Source organism: Panthera leo, chromosome C2, assembly GCF_018350215.1.
Source record: "Panthera leo isolate Ple1 chromosome C2, P.leo_Ple1_pat1.1, whole genome shotgun sequence".
NCBI classification, from domain to species: domain Eukaryota; kingdom Metazoa; phylum Chordata; class Mammalia; order Carnivora; family Felidae; genus Panthera; species Panthera leo.
In genome coordinates, this window is record NC_056687.1 from 19,413,395 (window position 1) to 19,431,104 (window position 17,710).

The 17,710-nt window shown below is 39.4% G+C and overlaps 1 pseudogene; it reads right to left on the reverse strand.

Moving 5' to 3' along the window:
- Positions 1–216: 216 nt before the first annotated feature.
- Positions 217–17,117, reverse strand: LOC122229229 (annotated as a pseudogene).
- Between the last annotated feature and the right edge of the window lie 593 nt (positions 17,118–17,710).

Sequence of the window (17,710 nt, forward strand, 5' to 3'; positions counted from 1 at the left end):
GTAGTTTAGCTTTTACTCATTATCACATGATAATGTGATAAGAAAGTCTGCATGAGAAAACACTGAAGAGTTGATTTTTTAATGCAGATTACACGATGCAAAATGGTGCAAAATGGGTCCCACAGCTTCCTCTAGAGTAATTATTGCTTTTCACTGCTTGTTGGCTGCCTGTGAAAATTTGATCGCAATAACTCAAATGCTCCTAGGAAACTAGTCCTATCCACCCATGCCGCTCTGGCCTCTACAGTCAGCCCTGTAACAGCCACTCACAGACTGACTCTCGAGGCCTCTGGGAGTCGACTGGGTGGACACTCCCATGCCCATGCCTTGCATCATCTGGTTGCTGGCCCCAGTCGCAGAATTCTGGAAAGGTTCTACGGAACCACGTTGCGTGTTGGTCCCGTCTTTGGACATGGCTGCCACAACTTCTTCGTGAGTGGCAAACTCCATGTGGGCTCCGCCCCTTACTCTTCAATCAGAGCCACTGTCAATATGGACTCTCACAGGGTTAAGTGGAGAGAAGAAGTCATAAATGTCATTCTCTGTGGCATCGTATGGCCACCCTCTCATGCGGACTCAGTGTACAGTGGTACTCTGGGCAGTGAAATCGCCACCTCCGATCTGTGGTCACACCTGCCTGAGAGACAGTAATTGAGGTCTCTCCCCAACAGATCAGTGGTGAAGCTGAAGCCATCGCTGAGGACCCGGTAGTCCTCAGAGCCCCCATACCTTGCACTATGAGCACCAGACCTCATCCTCCATAGGTCCGCTTGCTTGCTGATGCCAATATGCCTGTTGGCTATGCCAGGGTGGTCATAAAGCCCCCAACACTCTTGAGACATGAACTTCAGAGGGGGACCCGAGTACGACCTAGCTTCCTCCTGATTGCTCTTGAACACTTCAATATACCTGTGCCCTATTCTCTCCTTGTGCTTCTCTAGGCCCTTCTCGGCTAACTCCTGTGAGGGAAACTACACAAAGACCTCCCCTATAATCTTGCCCTTGGGGTCCACAATTCCAACCATAAGAACAGAACAATTTCTCCCTTCGTCATCCAAATGGGAGTCCTCGGGCCACACAAAGCCATCAGTGGCTTCAAGACCTAATCCACCTCAGTTCTGTGTGACTTAAACACCTCAATGTACCGGTGCCCATGCTTTTTCTGTCTTTTTTAAGGGCCACATTTACATCAGTTTCTGATTCAAGTCCAACAAAAGCCTCGCCACTCTGCCTGCCTTCTCTAGTGTAGATGAAATGAATGTCTGCAACCCCAGCATGAATTGTGCAGTCAGAAAGCAAATTCTGCTTATCCTTAGCAGAGCAGGACTGGGACAGGCCTGACCTCAAAGCCTTCACTTCCTCAGGGCCCTACATCATGGACACTTGAGAGGAAAGACGCCAAATGAGGTTGGGTGCAGCTTTTTGTGACTTAAACAGCCAACCCCAGGGGGCAGGGGGAGATGCCCATAGTTGGAGACACTCCTGGTAGGTAATGAATTGTCCTAAAAAAGAGCTATATGACCATCTTGCCTCAGTGTCACAGCATTCACCAGAGCAACCAGGGTGGTGGTGCTGGGGATTGGGATGGGCTCGAGCCCCCTTCTTCCTGGGAAACCTTTTAGTTTAATCTTTATTCTCAAGGTACAAGGATGTCACCAGAGAGCTTTCAGTAGAAGGACAGTATGGACTTAGGGAGATTCATCAGCAAGGAGAAAGAGAGAAGACAACTCCAAGGTGGTACACAGAAAGGAGTGGAAATGAAAGGGGGTGGACATAGTTGAGAGCTATTTGGGAAATAAAATGAACTGGGCCGTTGGTGGATTGAAGGGAAAGCCTGAGGAAGAAATTCACAAGAGGACATGGCTCCCCTGCCCCTACATCACCCTGCAGGTCTGATGCCGGCTAAAGGGTCTGAAACTACTACCAGAGTTTCATCTTGGATGAGTGAATATAAAGTGAAACTGCCATGAAGTGTAGTCATCATCAGTACAAGAAGTACAGTGATCTCTCTCTCTTCAAATTGACAAAATAAAAAGAAACTCCTTACAAGCAGAAGGATTGGTAGAAGCTCTGGTTACTAAGAGAAGGCACGAGAAGAGACAAGGGACAATGGCTGGAAGTAAAACAAAACCAAAATCAAACACCTTTCCATCTCCTCCTCTTAGAATTTTATGGAAATCAAGACACTGAAGGCATCTGTTCTTAGAGACTGCAGCTCTGTTTTTTCTTGCAATTGCTTGAGATCTCATATGAAATTTGATTTAACAACTCAAAATATTTTCACAAAGGCTAACATTTTCACCCACCCTTCCTTGATGTAGCTATGAGCTCTCCCTGTGTATATCTCTAATCATGCCCCTGAGCTTTACCTAAGTGCCACGATTGCTACAATCCTACTACCGCTAACCTCTTATGGTGACATTAATAGCCCAAATTGGGATAGTGCACTTATTGTTTTAAAGACTTTTCTTTTTTTAAAAAAAATGATTTTTTAAGTTTATTTATCTACTTTGAGAGAGAGAGAGAGAGGTAGAGAGAGAGAGAGAGAGAGAGAGAGAGAGAGAACGAGTTGGGGAGGGGCAGAGGGAGAGACAGATAGAGAATCCAAGCAGGATCTGCACTGTCAGCAAAGAGCCTGGTATGGAGCTCAAGTTCACAAACTGAGATCTTATCCTGAGCTGAAACCAAGAGTCAGACACTTAACTGACTTAGCCACCCATACGCCCCTGTTTTAAAGGTTTTTCAATGGCTTACTCCCTTAATAACAAATTGGGAATTATGACACTATCAGGAATCACCGATTTCCAAATTAATTGCTTGACCGAGATAAAAAAAAATATCCTATACTGATATAGGACGGCAAACACCAAATAGTAATAAATGTTATTTAAATATCAGAATGGTACCAGGATATATTAATCACATAAAAAAGTTTGTCATATAACTATCAACATAGCATTCCTTCACAAATTTAAAACAAGGACATTCCACATCTAGTATTATATTGTACAGGTAAACTATAACTTTCATACACATAAAGAGAGTTTTTAGAATAATGTGGTTTCACTATTGTTTTACATAGCAATGAATTAGAAATATCCTAAATGAATTCCCATAGTTAAAATTATGGTGATAAATTATGAAAAAATGAGATCCTTCTATATGTACTTACATGGAAGCATCTTCATGAAATATTAACAAGAAGAAGAAAGGTGCAGAACAGTTTGTATAATGTATTACTATGTGGGGGAAAAACATATATGTGATTATACAAAGGCTACCTTTGAAAGGATCCATAGGCAACTGGTCATAATAGTTAACCTAGGAAGGGGAAATGAAAGGCTGAGAAGTTTGGAAAGGGGAGGGGATTGTGTGCTTTTTTGGTATATGTTTTCTTGTATTTTTAAATGCTGAACTATGGGTATATAGTAATTAGTTTAACTAACTTAAAAAGTAGTATGCTTAAGCCTGAATTGCTTACCTGTATAGCAGGCTCTGTCTATCTATCTATCTATCTATCTATCTATCATCTATCATCCATCTATCTATCTACACATACACATAAAAATATATGTATTCATACACTGTATTTGTCTATGTTCTCAAGAGAAACAGAGCCAACTATTTATCATCTATCTATCCATCCATCCATCCATCCATCCATCCATATCCTGCCTGGCTAGAAAGTCAATTGTTTTACATAGTCAAATAACAGAATTACAAAGTCAATATTAATTACAAAGTCAAATAACAGAAAGGCAATTTAATTTGGAGGACAATTTTTTCTTCTCAAAATCTCAGTCTTTGCTCTTAAGGCCATCAACTGACTGGACGAGGCCCACTGCATTGCAGAGGGTAATATTCTTTACCCAAAGTTTACTGATTCAAATGTTAATCATATCTAAAAATTACCTTCACAACAATATGGAGACTGGTATTTTGCAACAACTGGGCTTCATAACCTGGCTAAGTTGACATATAAAATTAACTATCACACATACACTGAGAATCTTGCATTTAAAATTGAAGAACATTTCTAAAAATGGGGCAAAGGACAAACAAGTCAGTGAAAATGTGTCCATGACCTACAACTTTTCCCTAATAAGACCACCTATTCAGGGTAAAGAAATGAGGATAAGTTTAGCAAAGAAGGAGGCCTTCTGTTAAAGACATGCCTTTAGATAGAAATGCTCCAGTTAGGATGATGTAACTTTCCCTTCTAGATATCATGGTATCCAAAAATGAGCTATCTTAGTATGGATAGTAAGAGAAAAATGGAGAGCAATAAGAGAAGGACAACAAAATGAAATAAAAACTAAACGGTTTATATAAATGCATCAAATCAACACATTGTACATTTTAAACTTATACAAGGTTATATGTCAATTAAATCTCATTAAAGCTGCTAAGACAATAACAGAAACAGAAATGAGGCAAAACAAAAAAAACCTAAAGTGTTTGAAGTATCCTGCAAGTGAGATTCCCCTATCTTTTGGCAGTTAGCAGAAGATTTACGTGTTACAGGCAGTTGTGTTTTGTCATGAGTTAAAAGGAACCAACAAACAAGAATATGATGTACGAGGCAAGGCAGGTGATTGTCTCACTTCTCAGAAATATATGACCTGAGAACAAGCAAGTCTGTGGTTGGGAATTTTGCAAGGAAAATGGAAGGTTTAAACCACTCCAAGAAAGCATGTTCCCCAGCTTGGGGTTTAGGAAAGAAACAAACTTTAGGGCAAGGGCTTGCAATTCTTGGTGTAAGATTTTCTAAAAGACTTTAACCTTTACAGACATCTGCTAATATTCCAGATACTTCAAATGCTCTTATGTTTGTGGGAAAGAACTATACAGTCTGTGTATCTGTAAAGACTAACTGGAGATCAAGATGTTGCTGATATATGAAGATTCAGGTCCATTTCAGTCAGTGTTTTAGGACACTGGGTGCTTCCTTAGCAGTAACGGGAAGCCATATGAGGTGGTGGACATTTTAGTATTATGTGTGCAGGAATAAGGTGGCCAGGGAAGCAAATATAGGCATAATGGTTGAACTTAACCTGGTTAGGCTAGATGACTTTAAGATGTTTTGATTTTAAAATTTGTATTCCCTGATAATAAATATATTTATCTTAATAATACCAGCACAGCTATGCTTATAAATATCTGAAGGCAGAAATCAACATATACTTCAACAAAACTTCACTACCTAGAATTTTTTATATCACATTTGCAGTACGGTGCATGGAAGCTGCATAAAGTGTAAAGTTATAGATGAGTTTTATTTGTAGGAGCTGGGCTTATTTTCATCATGTTCTAGTGCACGATGCCTATGCCAAATTCCAGACATCTAGGATTTTGCAAAGAAATTGAGTTTGAAACCTTTTGTTTCCATCCAGCTTCTTGGACACAATACGCAGGCATGAAAACTGAGCTGTGTGCTAAAAGTTTGTAAGTGAGGCCATAAACACATTACTTTTGTGAAGAAGGAGTGTTAGAGAGGTGAAATAAGTAGTTTCGTATGGCTCCCAGGCTTTCAGACTTCATTGGTTTATAAAATTATTTTTATGCTACAGAGAAAGAGGACTAAGAAAGGGAAGTCGATGTTTTTCGACTAAGTCCATATTCAAGAAAAAAAAAAAGAAACAAGAGAAAATGAACTCCAATATTGCCATTGTTTCATAAAAGAAAGAATGGATAAAATGGTTTAATGGATAAAAGCGTAATTCATTCTCTGGGTTACATTCAAAATACTAAGCTACTGGTATGGTGCTCGTACTACTTGACCAGTCAGAACAGACATCAGCTGCTAAACTATACTGGTGAGTGACACTTAAGATCAGCCCTTAATGAACATAATCTTAGAATAAAGCAGAACCCTTTAAATTTCAGACCTTAGAGTCACGAGAACTTATTACTCTTTCCTTATTTTTCTCCATTTTCCAGGCTGCATAAAATTGTGGTAGACACCTATGTGTCCATGACATCTGCAGCGTTGATTTATGATAATGTTTCTGTGGCAGGAACCCCGAGAGGTGCTCTATAACAAGGCTGTGAGGTGTTTAGGATGCTTCTTGAAAAGTGTAAAATGCCAATCTATGAACTCACTTTCTCAGGATTTTTAAGGGAAAAGTTGGCCCTTTAGGAGTGACTCATAAAATGGGCATGTAATACTCAGTGTAGAGGAAAAACAGGCCACAAAAGACATTCTTCCAGCTCTGGAGGAAGTTTGAAGCTAAGTAGAGAAACACAACATACGTGTGAGAAATATAGGAAAAATAACCTTAAGACAATTCATCAGTAAGTATATTATAGAGGTTTTGGCCCAAATTGATAAATGTTAAAATAATCTAAAGTAAAGGACTTATTATGTGGATGTGAATATAATCTGAGAAGACTTCAAATGGGCATCTGGGTGGCTCAGTTGTTTAAGCCTCCGACTCTTGGTTTCGGCTCAGGTCATGATCTCACAGTTCTTGGGTTCAAGGCATGCGTTGGGCTCTGTGCTGTCAGTGCGAGGCCTGCTTGGGATTCTCTCTCTCTCTCTCTCTCTCTCAAAACAAATAAACTTTTTAAAAAATTGGGAAAAAAAGAAAGATTTCACAAAGCTTTTCTGTGCAAAGTATCTTTTTGAATCTATAAGAATATTAATGTGCCTACGTGTTACAAGCAAGTCTTATAGATCTGTAATTAAACACTAGATGCCTTGTTCAACATTTCAAAGAGGGTTAGTCAGAGTGAAGAATCTCCATGGTAAATTTTTGTTTTATGCTCATCATGGTGTCCAGGGCTTCTTGACATATATTTATGTGATGCTTTGCAACTTTAGATATTGTAGCTGCTTTCAAAATATTCTACGGTAAATAGTGAGGTTGATGCATCAAATATTCAATAAAGTCACAATCATGAACTTGCTGGGCATATGAAGAAATGAAAATGATCTTTTCTTGGCTCTTACTCTGATTTTACATTTTGAAATTAGATTTCACTCAATGCCTTCCACATTGGTAGCTTGCACCATATTCTGCCTTCATCGAGTATACTCTGTTTTTACTTACCTTTTTTTAATGGCATGCATCCAAAAGGAAAATTACGTGAATTGAAAGGAAAGATATATTTAGCATTTTTTTTTTTCTGAAGCACCACATCAGACGCCAGATAAGTATATATGATTTATCTCACCTCTGTTGGAATCGAAAAAGCACATGGACTTTCTTGTAAGGTAGCCAAAATCATTTTTTTTTTTTTTGGATAACACAAATTGTTCAGGAAAATCAAATAGTAAATTATAAAATTTCACATTATGGGGCTGTATATATATTTTTCCAGTATGTAAGTTTGAAAAATGCAACCTTTCCATATAAACTAGAAATACATGCACACAGGCACACACGTCTGTATGCACAAAGGTGTACTAGAAGCCTTTCCTCCTCTATGAATGACTGTTGTAGACTTTTAGTAATGGAAATATCATAAAGAAACAAAGTGTGAACCATTTAAAAAATCCTAAACCGTTGTTGATAAGAGATGTATGGATCACTGTTCTAGAGAACCGCACTTGCTTTTTCTTTGGTGTTTGCCAAAAGGAGGCATCTAGTACACCATGGAAAAGATAACTTGGGAAATTGAAAATCTCTGAAAATTGGATGAATTGTCCTAGATGAAAGGACAGCTGAGGCTTGAGAGAAGTAGTTTGGACTGAGGCTACTCAAACATCTAACTTGGATGAAGGTGGAGGGCTAAGACTGCCTGTCAATCTAGCAATGATTTGCTACATTGAGTTCTTATGTTGGAACACCAGGCTGAAAGCCAGTAAATAATGTCATTACTTGAGAAAATGTTTGCTAACCAAATTAGTCAAGCAAGCAGTTTGCTCATCTGGGAAAATAATGCTTTTTTTAGGGTAGTAGTTTGCTCATCAAAATTCACACAGGGCATTTAACTGACCATGTCCACCAAGTCTTGAACTATTATCTTGTGAACTTTCCCAAATCCAAATCCTGGTTCTCTACCTTAAAAAAGTTTACCTAAGTGACGCAAAAACATGTCCCCAAACCTTACAAATATCCTATCTTAAATTTCCCCTTTTGAAACACAATTGGCAATCTGAAGACAGAAATCTCTCTGTCACACAAGTGGTGAATTTAGCTTTGCTTGATCATCATATTTTTGTCACGGTCTTTTAAAGGAAATTTATAGTTGACCGGGTTAAATAGTAATTGAATATTAGAGTGGATAAATCAAAAGTTAAATAGTTTTTGGATATTCATGTGATCAAATATCATGAAAGCCACAAAGTCAAACTGTAATAAAATTACCACTTTATTAAAAACGAGGATCTCACACCAGTCAGAATGGCTAAAATGAACAAATCAGGAGACTATAGATGCTGGAGAGGATGTGGAGAAATGGGAACCCTCTTGCACTGTTGGTGGGAATACAAATTGGTGCAGCCATTCTGGAAAACAGTGTGGAGGTTCCTCAAAAAATTAAGAATAGATCTACCCTATGACCCAGCAATAGCACTGCTAGGAATTTACCCAAGGGATACAGGAGTGCTGATGCATAGGGGCACTTGTACACCAATGTTTATAGCAGCACTTTCAACAAGAGCCAAATTATGGAAAGAGCCTAAATGTCCATCAACTGATGAATGGATAAAGAAATTGTGGTTTATATACACAATGGAATACTACTTGGCAATGAGAAAGAATGAAATAGGGCCTTTTGTAGCAACGTGGATGGAACTGGAGAGTGTTATACTAAGTGAAAGAAGTCATACAGAGAAAGACAGATACCATATGTTTTCACTCTTATGTGGATCCTGAGAAACTTAACAGAAGACCATGGGGGAGGGGAAGGAAAAAAAAGTTAGAGAGGGAGGGAGCCAAACCATAAGAGACTCTTAAAAACTGATAATAAACTGAGGGTTGATGGGGGTGGGAGGGAAGGGAAAGTGGGTGATGGGCATTGAGGAGGGCACCTGTTGGGATGAACACTGGGTGTTGTATAGAAACCAATTTGACAATAAATTTTGTAATAAAAAAATTAAAAGAAAAAAATAAAGACAAGGATTTGATGAATTTAGGTTACATTTTTCTGACTTCAGAAGTCTTATATCCAATAATTTTTATATTCCCACACTACTCATGTTATTCTTTGTCAAGTGTTCTGGGGACACTGCAGATCAAAATTGATCCTCTACCTTTTCTTTCCTTCCTCCCTTCCTCCCTCCCTTCCTTCCTTCTTTCCTTCTCATATGTTTTGATAGTGTTTTATTCCTTTTGAGTCCTTGTTATTTTTTATCACTTATGGCTGTCCCAGGGTAGTCTTTACCCCAGTGAAAGACTACTCATTGAACATCTGCTTTCCCTCTATATTTTATATCTATTGGCAAATACTTTAGGCATTTTCAAATTATAATGTCTCATTTCTCTTATTGGTGATGGAAAGTCCACATTTATGAATGACAAATGTAGACGATCTATTGTTTCCTAACCCTATTGGTGAATAAAAAAATTGGAAGGATTGACAAACACTAATGAGATTGTACCTATAAAGTGTGTGGTAAGAGCATTTTTGTGTTGTTACTGAATGAAAACCATAATGACTACTTGTCACTATTTCTGAAACGTCATGGTCATTGTAAGAAATTTAATGCACTATTGATTACTTTCATCGAAAGTGAAAACAAAATAATATGTTAAGTCTTTATTAAAACCTAATTAAAACAAAGTGGTATTTTTTGCTGTTGTTTGCCTGGTAATTTACAATATAACACTTCCATAGTTGATATTAAGCATCCAAGAGCAGAAACAACTATTTCTCAGATTTGGAGACATAAATCTAGAGTCAAGAAAAGGGGACTATTGAAAGCACATCATTATTTCAGGAACATATTATGAAGAATAAAAAAATACAATTGATTGTAGAGGTATACTTCTGAAGATGAATTGGTGGATTGGAGACTGTCTTCAAGACAACCTTGGGAGGATGTGCTAAAAATAGCAGGGCTTTGTGAAAGAAAGAGCCCAGAAGCAGAGTCGCTCCCTTCTAGGAACACTTGGATCAAACAGGGACATGCTGACTCCATAGAAAATTCATGAAATTTTAAGGCCCTGCCATTTCTAATTGACTTATCCTGAGTCCTTATGATTTAAATGCAGGATTCTGATTAATTGCTGTGGGTATACCCTTCATCTTCTGCCCCTGTCTGACCACCTTGACTAAACACAAAGGAGGAAGGAAACTTCAGAGGAGGGAGATACTTGGGAACTTTATAGGCAAAATCAAAGGAAACTTGAAATCAAGAGAATAGGCCTCACTCATGAGTGTGGCCCCACCGCTATGCCCTGACAGACTTGTGTGCAGAGGAGGGGTAATGGCATGGGATTGCTTTGGACTTCTAGGTTTGCTGTAAGGCCAGGTGGGGCCTAGAATGGCCGAGCTCTAGGCTGCATTCAGCCCTTTCCACTTCCTCTGGTTTATTGTATAGGTAATATAACTTTCAATTTATGCAGTGAGCTGAACAAAGTTAGGAAGGACTGCTCTCTAGAACCTGGTTGGCCTCCCCTTCCCCCAGCCCAACTACTTACTGGATTGCCCTGGTTGCTGGGCACTTCTATACATTAGAGACTGAATACTTCACAGGGTTCCATGTGGTCACTTGTGGCCTATAGGACACTGGACATTGGAAGGAGAACTGCAGAGCCCTTCAGAGCCATGAAGGATCCACTGCCTGCCACTGAGATGTTTTTTCAGCCAATCTTGGAGGAGCTTTGAAGTGCTCTGCCGATAACATGTGAATGCTTGAGACAAGTCCCAGGTCTCCTTTAGAAAAAAAAAGAGCCAGCCAAAGGGTGTTCTCCTTAAGTTGAAGTGTGTGGAAAAGGCAGTGAAAAGAATAAACTAATGACAGAAGTCACCAAAGCCCTCCAGTCACCTGGGCTGGAAGCAAGCCCTTCAATATTGCAAGTTTTGTGTTTGCAAGTTCAAATTCTGAACAAGGTTTCACCTGATGACATAATAGACTTTCTTGACAAAGGACAGAAAAGCAAGCCCTGTAAACTTTCCCAAATAACTATGGTTAATGACATTGTAAAAGCATTACAGAATAATGGAGAAAAGCTTCAGAAGAAAATGAAGAAATATTTGAATAAAAATGCTCATCTTTATCACAGTCCAGAGGTGCCCAAGAGGGAAGAGGAAGAGGGAGGGAAGAAAAAGTGTGGGAAAAGAAGGAACATGGAGAAATGCCAGAACACTCAAATGCACGAGTGAACCGGGTCATGAATGATAAAGCGAGACAATTAAAATCTCTGGCTGAAACCATACTGAAGGCCAGATGTTTCCTGATATTGGGAGAAATCACACGGATGGCAGAAACGTGGAAGTAGAGAAACAGAGGGAAGCACAAAATGGCCACCATCTAGTCTGTTAGTTAGAAGTGGATCTAAAGAGTCTCATTGACGATGTTATCTTAAATATGTCCTTTAAAAGTCCTGAAAGAGAAAAAAAAAAAAAAAAAAACAACAAGAAATATCCAGGCAATTGTGTGAAGAAAACCAAATGAATGAAGAGCTTACAGGAAAAATAAAAAATTCAAACCAAGCAAGTATATGCAGTCTGAAAATTTCCCAGTTGGAAAGTGAGATCCAGAAGCTTAAGCCGAAGCTTCAAATACTGCCTGCATCAAGAACATGTAATGTGACTTGACAGAAAATTGGTTGAGGAGGAAATACACTGCTTAGAAATAGAGAAGAAATTTCTCAATGTGTGTAGAAACATCAAATATGCAACTTTTATAAGAAATTGGCAGAAGACATGAACAAAGAATTGGAAAGAATCACTCCCTCCTATCAAAAGGAGATTCTCTTCTATCAGAAAAGAGGTTAAGAAAGTTGGAGGCAGCTCTGTCGATTGAAAGATCAAAATGATTTATAACATGTAAGTTTGGACTAAGTTCGAGTCCAGCTTCTGGCTTTTCTCAAGTGGCCCTTTTGCTTCTGCTGCTCCACCAATAGCCCACAGAAGTCCCGAAGGGTCCAGGGATCCCATGGGTTATTAGGGTTCCCGGGAAGGGGGCAGGTCCCTGGCTCACATGCCCCTTTGACAGAACAGGGCAAAAAGTCATGGGTACAGAATAAATTTGATGAATTTGGACAATGACTAGCACATTTGGCTCTATCTGATTGAAACTGTGTGTGTGTGTGTGTTATTGCATACATTAACATCTATTTAATAAATTCCTAACAAGCTTCCACAGTGTTTTCAGCACTATTCTAGATGCTTGGAATTCAGTGATAGAAAAACAACCCAGTGAGACCTGTGGACCCACAGAGCGTATAATCTGGTAAGGAGTAAGTGAGATAATAATGAACAAATAAACAAATAGATAGTGCTAAGTACTATGCAGACAATTACAATAAGGTGAAGAGATAATGGGGGTTATAGAATAACATCAGAGGTCACATTTAAGGTGTGATCTAACAGATGAGAGGAAGACAGCCCAAGAATGTCAGCGAGCACAATATTCCAGGGAGAAAGAAACGGTGGTAGCAGAAAGGCCCTGAGACCTTGGTTTCTGGAGCCAGGGACATGGAGCAAAGGTCACAGCATAGAGGAGAATGGTGGAGGTTGCATAGGGCCAATTGCACAGCTACTGTGTTTGGTTCAGTGTATAACACCAGGGAGAGATTTAGTCCTTGTTGTGGGGAAAATGGGGAATCAGGGGGAGGGGGGACATGATGTGATGTATATTCTGCATATATCTCTTTGGTTGAGCAAAAACTGGAATTTGGAGAGGGGTATTTTGCTGAGGGGACAGAAAGCTGTCTGCAAGAGAGCACTGGGGGCTGACACTGGGGTTGTCATCATGAATCTGGAATAGTGAGGACAGATTTTGCAGAGGGCAATACAACTCTTAGACGTTTTCGAACTACCCTGGATACTGTTTGACACTACTTTAAAAGTCATAGTTAAATCTCTGCATGAAATCCCTGAAAAAAAGTCAGCAAGGTGTAGGTTTATTAAAAAAATCTTGGTTTTTTTTTTTTTTTTTTTTTTTACAGGACAAAATATGGTGTAAAGCATATCTGTCTTGGACTTCAGTTTGGCTTCTACAATACCTGAAGGCCCTCAGGACCAGGTGGTCTCACCCGTCAGGTGGTCCAACAATAGTGCAAGATGAGGATTCCCAGGGATGATGCATTTACAGCATCATCCCTACTAGTTGGGGATACTATGATGAATAAGTTTAGACCCTCAGGGTGCACAGCTAATGGAAAAGACTCATGAACTAGATACGGTCCTGAATATGGTGCACACAGCCATAGCTGGCACCATGTATGGCTTTCTAACAGTTCTTGCAGCAGACTGAAGGTGGGGAAGGGAGTGTCAGAAAAGCCTGTCTGGAAGAGGTAGCCCCTGAACTGAATACTTAAGGATGAACAGGATTTATCTATAAAACTTTCCAAATTTTAAGGGATATATGAATCACTTGCATATATTATCACAATGTAGATTTTGATTTATCAGCTCTTGAGTGGCCCTGAGACTCTGCATCGCTCCCAGATGATGCCTATGCTGGGGTACTAGACATGGAATAGTGAGGATTTTTAAGTGATTGTGGGGTAGGAGTGAGGGAAAGATGAAGGAGGAGGGGTATTTCTGCAGAAGGCATAGCACAAACAAACACACAGGGCATAAGCAGCCTGGTCTGGAGGGTGGGGTGAGGCCAGGTTTGTGTAGTTAATGTTCTGGAGTTCAGGACTCAGGCAGAAAAGCAGGGCCAGATACGTTATCTTCACAAATATTCATATCTACCATGAATGAGTTTTGTCCCCAGAAAATCATCTGTTCACAGGAGCACAATGGACCACAGACTTGCTGTCACCCTTGGGGAAGCCAGCTGTGGATAACCCACTATACCTCCAAAATGTCCTGTGTAATAGCCCTACTCCCACTCAGTTGCTACCCTTCTTGACATGTCCTTATGCCTACATACAATCGATTCAGATTCCTATAGATTCTACTTTCAAAGTCCTTCTAGTCTCTTCTCTCTATCTGCATGACCATCATCCTAATGCAAACCACTATTATCTCTTCCCTAGGTCACTGTCACTAGGCTCCCCATCTAATTTCATGCAGCAGCCAGAGAGGATGCTGTAACCAAAGACCTAACCATGTTAAATATGAAACCGGACCTCAACATGTGCGTGATGAATGCACACCAGACCCCTTGCCCTTGACCTCCTGCATCCTTAGCTCTGGGTGATGACCACCAAGAGTGAACGCACATCCCAGTGTGCCCTTGGGCAGGCCTGATTAATGCTTGGTTTGTGCCTGAATATTATTACTAGTTCCTTTCTCACTCTTAAAATTCCTCCAGTTAGGACAAAAATTATATAGTTACAGAATAAATGGCTCATTTTATGCAACATTAAAAAAATGTATAAGCTCATGAGCATACAAGAAAACATGAGTTAAATCTAAATCTAGTTGAAGCCATAGACAAAGAAACACCACTGTTTTGACAATTTAACTAACGTGGAGGCATCTCATTTTTAGTTAAGATGATTCTGCATTCTTGAGGGACAAATATGAGCCATCTTACTTTTGAGAAAGCCCTAAGAGAAACTGAATGATACGCAGGATAAACATAATGCCAAGCACGCTTGGGTTAAGGTCAAGGCCCATTCAATTTATTGTGAAACCAGAAGAGATTTCACTTGAAAATCTTTGCACAACAGTCCATTTTAATGCATAGTTCAGGTGATGAAATGTTCATGTGAATTAAGACAAATGATTTGTCTATTTGATTCAGGATGAAGAACATTTTGGTGGTGAAGTAAGATATTGAGTCTAAAGACATAAGGTGAAAAGATGAAGTTGCTTTGCCAGAAAAATGACCACTGGGAAGACAATATAATAGTAAGCATACAGCTTCTGGAGCTGCTCCCTGGGAAACATTGAGTTGTTTGTGAGTGGGGCCTGGACATCCGGAGATTTTTTTTTAAGTTCCTCTCATTATTCTGATGCACAGCAAAGTTGAGAATCCACTGCAACAGGGCATAAACGCCAGACTCACAATGAAGAGATGTGCATCTTCTTCTGATTCAGCACATGTGGCACCTTACTTCTCATGTCTCATGTCTCCATGGTTCATGATATTGTCAGATTATCTTTCTGTTTCCATACTCTGTCCATCTAAACACTGCTGTTTGTTCCTGACCTATGGTACATTGTCCAAAACCACTGTCCCTATAGCTCCCTTTGGATCCAGCAATTGGGAAAGCTCAGAAGGAGATTGGAGGGAAGTGGGGGAAGGGTGGGGCAATGGCCAGGCATTTAGTCTCTTGGCTCCATTTTGACAAGGTTGACTTGAGTTTGCTCGATCTATAGACCTAAGTCCATGTTTTTCTACATGGCTTCCTTCCTTGAGGTTCCACTAACTACTCTTTCCCCTTATCCCTTAGGCTTAGACAGGGTAACAGTTGGGACTCTAACTATCCCAGGGTTATTGCTTGTATTAGTTTCCTATTGTTTTTGTGCGGAATTATCACAAATTTAGTGGCTTAGAAAAAACAGAACATAATAGCAACAGTCTCAGATACAGAGAACAAACTAATGGTTGCCACAGGGATGGCTGAAATAGGTGAAAGGGATTAAGAGGACAATTATCCTCTAAATGTTTCCTTTACCCTCGGAAACCCTCAGTCATTCCCCTCAGGCAAGTGTGTCTGGGCCAATGTCGTGGATCAAAGGCAATGAAAGGACACTGGGCTACCCTAGGAATGGGGGTGGAGGGTGGTGGATTTTCCCCCGTGAATGAAGATCCAATTTAGGGTCAGGAAATAAATGATAGGGATTAAAGAACACACCATCGGTCAACAAATATTTATTCAGCGCCTACTATGTGTTAGTCACTGAACAGAAAAGAGATCAGTGGGCTGGGTCCTGAAAAGAGAACAAAAGGTTTGACTACATTCTAGCAATGCTTTTGTTTGCAAACAGGTATTGTTAATTTTTTTTAAGGGCAGGCAAGCAATCTCTGGCAACACTAACAATTTGCTTTTGTATTTTATTAAAAGATATTAAAGCTTTTTCTATGATAAACAATATTGTAAAATTATAAAATACGAAAATTACTTTTCTTTGTTACTACCTGTATTTTGCTCAGATTGATCAATTTGGATGTGGGTTTAAAAAAAAAAAAGACATCCTCACAGAAACATCCAGAATATATTTGACTAAGTATCTGGGTGCTGTGGCCCAGCCAAGTTGACATATAAAAATGAACCATCGCAAATTCATCCTTTGCCAACCTGGCTCCCATATGCATTTCCTTAAGCCATACTTACTCTATAAATAAAGACAATAATAAGGTCATACTTCAACTTAACATTATACAGCTCTCCTATGTACAATTGAAAATGAACTAACCCTTTCCCCAGAAGACAAAAAGTCTTCGGGTGATGTTTACTCTTCTCTTTGGTATTCTGTAAATTAAACACTATGATAGAAAGTTAACAATACTTAAATACCATGATGGAGTCAATACATTTTAAGTTACATTACAAGGGGTTAAGAGAAAAAAACAACAACAAAGAGATAGATAGATCTATTCATTACTAAATACATATTCACACACAAACATAACAAAATGTGGAAGAATATTCATGATAATTACAGTCCTCATTTATGTAAGTAGGTAAGTGGTCACATCTGGTATTAATAAATACCTCCTTCCAATATTCATTCTGTATGCCTTTTGTCCTCAGCAAGCTTCTCAACTGGTCATGGTTCTTTACCTGGTGAGGTGATCCAAATCTTTGTTCCTGAAGGGTCTATTTCATTAGTAGTCCTGCCCGGATTAGGCTATTGTAGTTTTCCACTGACTTTAAACACAGGGAATGATAATAACAAGAAACACCCTAAGGAATTTCTTGTATTCCAGACATATTCTTATGAAAAGTGATGGGGAAAAAAACACTTACCAGATTAACAGCTACATAGCAAGTACCAGGGGATGTGTTAATTTTTTCAAGCAATGAAACCACATCTGTTAAAGCAATTGCAATTTGAGGTGCCACTTGGTTACATTTATGATAATCCACTGTCATTCTCTAGTTCCTTCTGTCTTCTTCACAGGCCAGATAGACTGGTTGAATGGAGAAGTGATGGGAATCACCACCCCTGCATCTTTCAAGTCCTTGATGATGGCACTAATCGCTGCAATCCCTCCAGGAATACAGTACTGTTTTGGTTTACTACTTTTCCGGGTAGAAGCAGTTCTAGTGGTTTCCTCTTGGCCTTTTCCACCACAATAGCCCTGACTCCACAGTTCAGGGAACCAGTTTGGGAATCTGCAGTGGACAGTCTTTGGATTTGAACTGCAACTTTGGCTCTTGTTTAGGTTGAGCTTCTGACCCACTATGCAGAATTGGGATTTACTAGCCTCCATAACTGTGTGAGCCAATTTTTTAAAATATTTCTCTCTCTCTCTCTCTCTCTCTCTCTCTCTCTCTCTCTCCACACACACACACACACACACACACACACACACACACACACTTGTGCTTCTTTCTCTGGAGAATACTAATACAAAATCTGTTCTCTAGTATCTGAATGGTAAATGTTTTAGGCTGAACTGTGTCCCCTAAAAATTCTTATGGATATTCCAATCCATAATATCTCAGAATGTAACCATATTTAC